This window comes from Sceloporus occidentalis, unplaced genomic scaffold (genome assembly GCF_023333645.1).
Source record: "Sceloporus occidentalis isolate IW3139 unplaced genomic scaffold, rSceOcc1.0.p SCAF_2, whole genome shotgun sequence".
Lineage (NCBI taxonomy): Eukaryota > Metazoa > Chordata > Lepidosauria > Squamata > Phrynosomatidae > Sceloporus > Sceloporus occidentalis.
Window position 1 is genome coordinate 115,200,252 of NW_028316982.1, and position 10,251 is coordinate 115,210,502.

A 10,251-nucleotide genomic window follows, 5' to 3' on the forward strand; every position below is an offset into this window, starting at 1 on the left:
TTACATGGAGATTGGAGATGGCTTGTTTTAAAAAAAGAATGTATACAAATATTTGAATGTATAATAATGTAGACACTTAAATGCAATAGCTCTGAAGGCCATATAATACAATTAGTGTTAAAACATAATGTACTTTTACCACTAATACAAACATGGTGCTAAAAATACTATCATGCAACAAAATCACAAAAGTAATACAATAATATTTCCCCCCAAAAGTACTCTTGAATACATGTGGATGCTTCTCATCCACATTTTGCATATAGGAAATAGTAGTGCTTGGTGGTTTTCATACTTGGTGATCTTCAAACAACCTGATAATTATTTATTACAATCTATTGAAACACACAGTGGTCTTTACACCTTAACTGAACACTTGTCTCCTGTTTACTAGTATAGTTATATAGAGCCAGGACCCCTTTCATGGCCTATGAGTAGTTGAGACATACCCCAACTGCTTCTACTGGCTTCTGCCTCAAAAGGAAAGCATTTCCTTTTTATTCTTCTGACATGGCCTCCTAGTACTTCTAAACTTCCCTCCTTCTAATCTTTTGCAGTCCAGTTTAGATTGGTCAGGGATCATCCTGTCTCTAAGCAGCAGTTTTGTTAAAGTCTGGGATAGCAGAGTGATGGGAAAAGCACAATCCAGTTGTGATTATGTGCCCCCTTGCCTCTTGCATTTGGCTGATCAGATGCATTAAATCTGGCAGCAGACATTTGGGTGGAGTGACATTTTTCTTCCAAAATCTCAAAAACACATTCTGGGTTTTAGTCTAGTATTTGGAATAACTGTCTCAGTCTGATTCCACATTTACTAACAGTAATTAGAAACCCTGTTTGTGCCCTCTACACAGACAAAGAGAAGGGAAATCCACTTTTTAAACATGCTACCTATTACTACTGTAAAGAAATTAAAGGATGAATGCTGAATGGCTGCTTACCCTGTTGTATTAGGTGACCTTGATTAAATTAAATTAAATACCTATAATTTAAATCCCCAAAAGATAACACTAACAAAATTGACAGTTTCTTTTGGGATGGGGTGATATATGGAAACAGGGGCATAGCTAGTGGGGAGAAATGAGGGCATTGCTCCCCCCATAAGCATTCTGCTTCCTCCCCAATGAAATTTTCCTTCAGCCACAAACTTCTAGCATTGCAGAGAATGATACTGTGAAAATTATTCCTACCTAGACCTTTATATTTACTGTGTTCCATTGCCTCAGTAATATTGTTTGCCTCTTTTCTTTGGATACATACATTCTGTTTCTAAATGCTCGACAAGTGAAGTTTTAAATCACCACAGTGTTAAAATTTGGGAAGTGAAGGAACATTTCATTTGGGGAAGAACATCAACTTCTTTTTGATCCCAGCCCCATAGCTATACCTCTATACAGACCCTTTTGTGTACTTGTTCTAAAGAGCTTCAGGCACAGAAATGATTTTTAAGGAAAACATTATAATATTGGAAATGCGAGAGTCAAGATCCTGTTGTCTGGCATGGATGAGTCAGAATAGGTGGTGGAGATGCAGGGCATTGTAGCGGCAGGAATAAAAAAGGATATGTGTATGGTTGCAGAGGAGTCAAGGCAGAGAACTTTTATTACTTGGGTTCTAGGTAGATCCTCAGAGCTAAAGATGCTCTGTGAAGACTGTCTTCAAAAAGTGTCTGTCCTACACAGAAGCAAGACACTGAAGAGAACTAGGGAGCTAGAAGCTTCCTCTCAAGCTGGTATGGGTGCATTTACACAGTAGAAAAAATGCAGTTTAACACGACTTTAACTGTCATGGGTCCATACTATAGAATCCTGGAATTTGTACTTTTATGAAGCACCAACATTCTTTGGCAGAGAAGGTTAAAGACCTTGTAAAATTACAAATCCCAAGATTCCATAGGATAGTTCCACAGCACTTAAAGTGATATCATAGCGCATCATTTCTATAGTATAGATGCATGCCAACAAAACAGCTTTCTTGGCCTTGGCCTCACTACTGCTATACAATGCACAAAAAAGGTGAACTACATATAGGTATAATGGATTCCTATAATGGATTCCTCAACACCAACAGCATTCTAACCCAGAAGTGTAACCCACTTGTTGTTAACAATCATGTAAAAATAAAAATAAAAATAAATTCCAGCCAGTGAATAACATCAATATTTATAATTACGGCAAATATCATGTATTGAAAGCATTCTATGCCTGTCGCTTCACTTCACATAATGCATTTTATACACTGTCCCTTATAATGGAAAGTAGTCCTTGAGGTAGGTACATATTTTTATCTCCATCTTGCAGATGAAGCAAAGTGTAGAAGAATTAGTTGCTTGCCTAAGGATAGTGGAAAATGAGAAATTTCTACCCAGGATCTTTCCAGTTCACATCTCACATGCATGGTCACTGGACTGCACCATCAATACCATCTAAATTAATATGTTCGCAATGCAACATTAGGAAAGGAGATCATCTTTTAAGAATAAGGGTGAAGAATAGTAGATTAATTTTGATAGGTTTACCATAAATTACTATTTTTTAAAAAGTGAATTATTCACACACTTAGGGGGTTGAGATTGAGAGCAAGAGAAACTTTTCTTTCTTCTTGTAGCTGTTTTGTAGAAGAGGGATCTTCAGTAGGAACAAGTTTGCTTAGCCTAAGCTGCACCTACACACTTCTATCTACTGTGTTATTATTAGAAGCACAGGAGTTCTATTCTTGGTCATATTTGTGATATGTTTCTTCTAAAGCTCTGATTTTGGAAAAGGTAAAGCTCCCTTCCTTTCCTCACATCTCAATTTGGTTCTCACATTGGTAGTAAAAAGAAACCACTTACCAGGCTTGGCAGACAGAGTATAATTTACAAGTCTGGTCTTTCAGGTCTTACCTGCTTTCTATAAAACCCTTTTCCTTCCAAATGCTGTTGATTTGAACTTGAATTACTCCTCGTAGGTTTCCATTCAGGGCTCTCAACCTGAAGTAAAGAACTTACCCCACCCTCTTTAAAAGGATCTGCATTCTACCTGTTTAATACAGCTGTCAAAAAGCTAGGGAAACTAATCATTTCTAGCACTGCAGGGATCGGGAAATAGTTGACATAAGAGTACAAACAGGTAACTATTTGAGCAGAGTGCAAGTATCACCTCCCATCTAGTTGTTCTTAAAGCAACATCATCCTTTTAAGGAAATTTCCATGCAGATTTTAGTCTAGTTTTGCTTGGTTTGCTTTTCACAGCATGTATGGAATGGCAGTGACAGACTGAACAACTGGCTTTAGCACTCCTCAGAGGTTTTATAAGAAAGACAGTGAGTCATTTATATGTTTGCCCTTAAAGTCCATTTATTCTGGAAATGGACTAAATGAAGAAAACAAGCAAAAGAAACATTATTGCTGTTATGATTAATGTTGCACTATGTGCTCTGCTCTAGCTAATTTTAATGAGAGATGAAAGGGCTACAGATGACAACCATAGAATTCTATGAACTTTGAACTGATCTGTGTTTTTGCCTCAAATCTGTAACAAAAAATAGAATGCAGGAAATAATAAATTACTGATTTCTGTGCATTAGGGTGAAGCACCTGTGTCCCTCCAGATCTTGTTGAACTCTAGCTTTATTCAGTTCTTGACAGCAAGGGCAATGAACAATAATTACAGGAGCTGTAGTCCAGTAACATCTGGAAAGACATAAAAGGAATGTATGTGAGTTGATATATATATCCAGTTGTTTTTGCTGTTATTGTTAATGTGCTTGCCAATTGACTTTGACTTTCCATATGCTTTCCATATGCACTGATTGAGTTCTAGGGAGGAATATGCACCATCATACATAGTGACTGGGGTCTTTGAACATGACTGCAGCAGCATGGGATGATCCTGGATAAAAGTGACTCACATATTGCTCCTGCTATATCCCGTTGACACTTTCCATATGCTAGAAATGTGACAGAATGTTACCTATCATAGGGCTTTCTTGGCTTCCTTTGATGCTGAGAGCATGTGACTTGCCCAAAATCACCCAGTTCGTTTACATGATTCAGTGGGGGTATTTGAACCTGGTTTCCTGGAGTACTAGTCCAACACTCAAACCCACCACCCATTAGGATGTGACAAATCTAATCATAGTATTCACAAGAATTCCTAGAATTCACAGGGGTGATAATGGAGACTAGTATAAAAAAACACTACGTTCTTGAAAGGTCTTACTTATCAAAGTGCCTCATTGATCACATTTATTTGGAGACTAACCCTACTAATGCATGTGATTGCATTAACTACTATTGTAAGTGACTGCATTAATAATGCAGTTATAATGCATGTAACTACATGTTATGATGGTGAAGTGGAACCCCCAGGCAGTCTATCTCCTAAGTTTATATAAATATCAGTTGCTGGAGAACAGATAGCATTTATCATCATGGTCTGCTTTCACATTGCCACCTTCTTGGCCATTGTTTCAAGTTGGATACTAGACAAACAATCCAAACCTATACATGTGCATGTACTCCCTTCAGTTTTGGGGAACTTATTTCCAGGTGTGCATATACTAGATTGCAGCCTCAATGACAAATCAAGGTACAGAGGCTGTGGAGGAGGAAAAGCAAATTCCTCACTGGGAATTATTTTTTAAAAGGAAGTGAAATAAAGCTGTTATTACCTTAATGCCTTTGGGTATTATCTTCTTCCTTGATAAAAAAAAAAACCCTCTATCCCCAGGGGGCTCAACACATCTAGTTTCCACACTAGAGGTTAATGCAAACCAGCAGCTAAAGCACCCTGCAGTTGAGGGAAAGTTATCAGAGCTATAAAAATAGGACAGGCTTTGGAGGCAATCCAGCTCACTGCAGGCCCACTGATGAAGTATCGCTGCCCCAGTCACTAAACTATTGGGAGGGGGGAGCATACAAAGTTAAAGATGTTTAGCAATTTGATGATACAGAAAGGACACTTCTCTCAACTGCTAGTAGCTTCATTTTTCAGTTAAACAAACCAATTAAGAATTTCAAAAACCAGCTTGACAGGTAGAAAACCAGCATAGGTACGGTAACCATCCATTTTATTGCACTGAGTCACATGCATGGTACTTTACTTGCTAGGCAGAAGCTCCTGATGAGCCTCATGGAATATGTTTGTTCCCTTGAAGTCAAGGTTGTTTACCTGGAGAAGTTGAAAGAGGCAGAAAGATTAGTGGAGAAGGACTTCATGAATCAGTGTCAGTGTCCCAATCGTGGGAGGCCACTCCTCCACACTCAGGGAGTACAAGGGTCTTTGGGAAGGTTGGTGTCATTCTGAGGAATTGTGAAGGTCTCTCTTAAAAATTATTCCTTTTGAGGTAGGTCTACAGATGCCCTCTCATACCAAGGATATGCTTCTAGGGGCAGGCCAGACCCATAGTAATGCTCTTTTCCCCGCAGAATCAGCTTGACAGGTGAAGTGGAGATGTTTCCATGTTTGGAGAAGTTGATGGAATAGAGAGAAAGGTGATGATTTTGCTAGTTGCAGGAGAATATTTTAGGACACACTGCAAAGGTACAAAATGGATGGGCTCCACTTGATTGTTATTATAGTTTCGACATGGCTTCATACATTGATCAGATATTCTGAACCAAGCCTATAACTGTATACACTTCACTGTCTAACCTTTGTTCACAAGATTTGATCCTCATATAAAAACTGAGGCAAAGAGAGCAGGCAAAATCTACCCCCCCCCACACACACACTCCAACACTGACTAATAATTTTATGCAGGGCTGTGATCCTCCCATTATAAGATTGCCATCTAACAAAACCAAAGGAGCTTGGCCTGTTTTTCTGGCTTGAAGAGCAACTTGGTGTGCCGAAATGATCTGCTGAAATGTTCACGCCAAGGAGATAAGCCTCAGGGACTGCTCATATATGCAGATCTGTGAGGATCTGCAGTGATGACTGGGTGGTAAGGACTAGCTCAGAAAGATTACCATTGGCCATGCTGGTGGGAAGATTGTGGGAGTTATAGTCTTCAAAATAGTCTTCCCTGTGGGCATTCACATTTCTGTCTACAACGTAAGGATGAACCCCCACCATATCTGTGATTGAGTTCTAGGAAGGGATATGCACCATCATACATAGTGACTGGGGTCTTTGAACATGACTGCAGCAGCATGGGATGATCCTGGATAAAAGTGACTCACATATTGCTCCTGCCGTATCCAGTTGTCACTTTTCATATGCTAGAAATGTGACAGAATGTTAAAAATAGGCTTTCTACATTATTCGATAGTGGTGTAGAAGTAATTTTCCACTTAATTCAAGAGGACCTGGTGTCTGATAAGTCTGTTTCTAACAATACAGCCTTTGGTAGAATTCTCAGCATGAGGCTGGAGGAAAGGAAAAACTCATTATTTTCTGACGCAAGAAAGGAGCTTCTATCTGTCAGAGTAGCTAGTACAAAAATGCATTACAATTCCTTGGCCACAGTGGTAACTATGATGGGGAAGGTACACAAAGTGAGAAGCAAGGCTGGTTCTCCTTTTGGCATATAAGAACATAAGAAGACCAAGCCAGCCCTGTGATAGGCACAGTGAGATGGTTGCCTTAGGCTGCAGATCTTGGGTGTCATGAAAGAGAAGCAAATTGCTATTTAATGTATTGTGAATATATATTTTAGTAGTAGGATGGTACCTACTGCATTTGATACTAAAATAACCTGACAAGCTGAGGTTACTATACCTCTTGACTCATGGAAAGGGACATTTGCTGCTCTACCTAAGATAGCATAATGTGTTGGGTTGGTACTGCAAGGTGTTATTACATGTAAAACAGTATCATTTATGCTAGACATAATAATAATAATAATAATAATAATAAATAATAAATTTTATTTCTACCCCGCCCTTCCAAGAAATGATCAGGGCGGCTTACAAAGTTATAAAAAACATTACAATACAGGTAAAATTCAATCAACCATTAAAACCATTATTACAAAGACAGGAACAGGAAACGATAAGTAAAAAATACATATATCAGGGGCAGTAGAAAAATGCAAAAACAATCATCAGTCCAGGGTCAGAGAGAAAAAAAAGGGGCAGGAGAAACAGACAAACAATTTAAGGTGGGAAGGCCAGCCGGAATAGATATGTTTTCAGCTGTTTTTTAAAAACATCTAACGAGGCGGCGGAGCGAAGCTCTGCAGGGAGCTTATTCCAAAGTACAGGGGCAGCAGTGGTAAAAGCCCTCTGTGAGGTCTGAGTCAGATTAGACCTAGGGACCTCCAACAATTTGGTCCCAGATGTTCTGAGTGTGCGGGGTGGATTGTGTGGGGAGAGGCGGTCCTCCAAGTACCCTGGGCCCAAGCCATTTAGGGCTTTATAGGTCAAAACCAACACCTTGTATTGAGCCCGGAAGCGAATAGGCAGCCAGTGAAGATCTTTTAAAATAGGTGTTATATGGTCCGACCTGGAACTACCAGCGACCAATCTGGCTGCCATATTCTGCACTAATTGCAGCTTCCGAGTTTGGTACAAGGGTTGCCCCATGTAGAGCGCATTGCAGAAATCCAATCGAGAGGTTACCAAAGCATGTACAACAGATTCTAGGTCCTTTCGGTCCAGGTAGGGACGCAGCTGGCGTATCAGCCGAAGCTGATAACAGGCACTCCTGACCGTCGCATCCACCTGAGAAGTCAGCTGGAGCGACGAATCAAGGAGTACTCCCAAGCTGCGCACCGAGTCCTTCAGGGGGAGCGTGACCCTGTTCAGGGCCGGGTGACAAATCTCACCACCAGGAACCGGGGAGCCTATCACCAGTACTTCCGTTTTCCCTGGATTCACACTGAGTTTGTTCTCCCTCATCCAGCCCATTACTGACGCCAAGCAGGCATCTAGAGGAGAGATGCCAACCTTAGTTACTGCATCAGTCGGAGACATAGAGAAAATTATCTGGGTGTCATCAGCGTACTGATAACACCGCGCCCCATGTCTCCGGATGATCTCTCCCAGCGGCTTCATGTAAATGTTGAATAGCATAGGGGACAAGATCGCTCCCTGAGGGACACCAGATGTCAGGGCCCTCCTATCGGAGCGACAGTCCCCCAGCTCCACCATCTGGGATCTGCCCGAGAGGTAGGAATGGAACCACTGCAAAGCAGTGCCCCCAATTCCCAACTCCCTCAGGCGTCCCAGAAGGATACCATGGTCAATGGTATCGAAGGCCGCTGAGATGTCCAAAAGCACTAACAGGGACACGCTCCCCCTGTCCATGCCCAGACGGAGATCATCAACTAAGGCGACCATGGCAGTCTCAACTCCATAGCCCGCCCGGAAGCCAGTTTGAAATGGGTCCAGAAAATCGGTGTCATCCAAGATCGACTGAAGCTGGAAGGCGACTGCTCTCTCGATCACCTTCCCTAAGAAAGGTAGCAGCGAGATTGGTCTATAATTATTACGAAGCAGGGGGTCTAAGGAGGGCTTCTTTAGCAGGGGTTTTACCACTGCTGATTTTAATTTAGATGGAAACTGGCCCTCACTTAGAGATGTATTAATTATGTGGTGCAACATTAGTCGCACCACATCTCCCCCCTGAGCTGCCAACCATGAGGGACAGGGATCAAGAGAGCAAGTCGTCCTCCTAACACTTCGGAGGATCTTGTCCACTTCATCGGTACTAACAAACTCAAAGTGATCCAGTATAACAGGGACCACGGACGCTTCGGACACCTCTCCTATAGGATCTGCACAAAAACTGGCGTCGAGATCAGCCCTTACCCGAGAGATTTTATCCGCAAAGAAGTTGTTAAAATCGTCGCAGCAGGCTTTAGATGGCTCCAAGATAGGGCTCAGGGTGGGAGGGAGTCGAATTAGCTCCCTCACAACCCTGAACAGCTCTGCCGGATGCGACTCTGCGGACGCAATACGTGCAGCATAGAAGGAGTTCTTTGCTGCACGTATTGCCACTCCATAAGCTCTTAAATGAGAGCGAAGGAGTGTCCTGTCAGACAAGCGCTGATGTCTTCGCCATTTGTGCTCTAGTCGTTGCGCGACCCGCTTTTGTGCTCTAGTCGTTGCGCGACCCTACATCAATTATATTATACATGATAGAAAACAAAATGTGCAGGCACATAAAAAAGACATGGTTAGCACAGTATTATCAATGTTAATAATCTGAAAAGCTGTGCAAATACAAGCACAGACGCCAGGAAATTGTACTGTTCAATAATTCAACAACTAACATGAACAAACAACTGAAAATCCCAGGTCAAGTAAACAGTTCAGGATCAAACAAAATAGAAATTATAGGGTGATTTATGCATCATTAAATGGCAGCAATATTGAATCACCCTTAGCAGAAATGCTATGCCCCAGCAGCAATAGGTTATATGGGAGGAAAACACCTGCCAGTGGGCTTACAAAACCAGATGATATTAAGATAAGTCTCTTGCAATGGTCTTCAAATGTTCCCTTTTACGTCACCTTATTTTATCTGTGGGTGGAAGGTGTTCACATAGAAATGTGTTTCTAGCCAGTAATAGTATTTCCCCAATTTGAAGAAGTTTTACCATTGGAACAAAATAATAACCTAGCCTGTTTTTGTGCTTTCTGGGCTGCAGAAATCAGCAGGTGAAGCTTTTCACACCACAGTTATTACCATTTGTTTGTGTATGTTGATCAGTGGAGGAATCATGTACCTCCCTAGATGATGTTGGATTGAAATCCCCGGCATTCTTCACCATTGGCTATTGTTGGCCTAGGGTAGATGGGATTTGTTCACCATCAATATCTATATGGTCATATTAATCTCATTCCAGCTGCAAGTTAGGGTGCTTTAAAGGCATGGTTGAAAGAATTGGTAAAATGTTTCAACCCTTTTTGGAAAGGGCAACCAGCGCAATTCAATGATCTCTTTATTCCAGGAACATTAAAACACATGCTATATTTTTAACAGCTGTGTGGGAGGTAGAAATTCAACAAGTAAAGCTAATGGGGGAAAACATGACTAGGAAAAAAAAAGAGATGCAAGCCTAATTTTAAAACATGGTGATGTGAACACTTCCAAAGAAACAGTTTCCTCCTCTTCCCTTGTTAGAACAAGATGGGCCATTTAGAGTCCTCCACATATTGCTGGAGTACAGTCCCCACCTTCCCACATCATTATTTATCCTGGTTACATCAGATAATTACAACTTAACACTAGTTAGTGGAACACACAGTGCCCATCCCTATTATACATTTGGACCCATAAATGATTATGTGAGGAAGAAAAAAATAATCTGGTGCTGAGT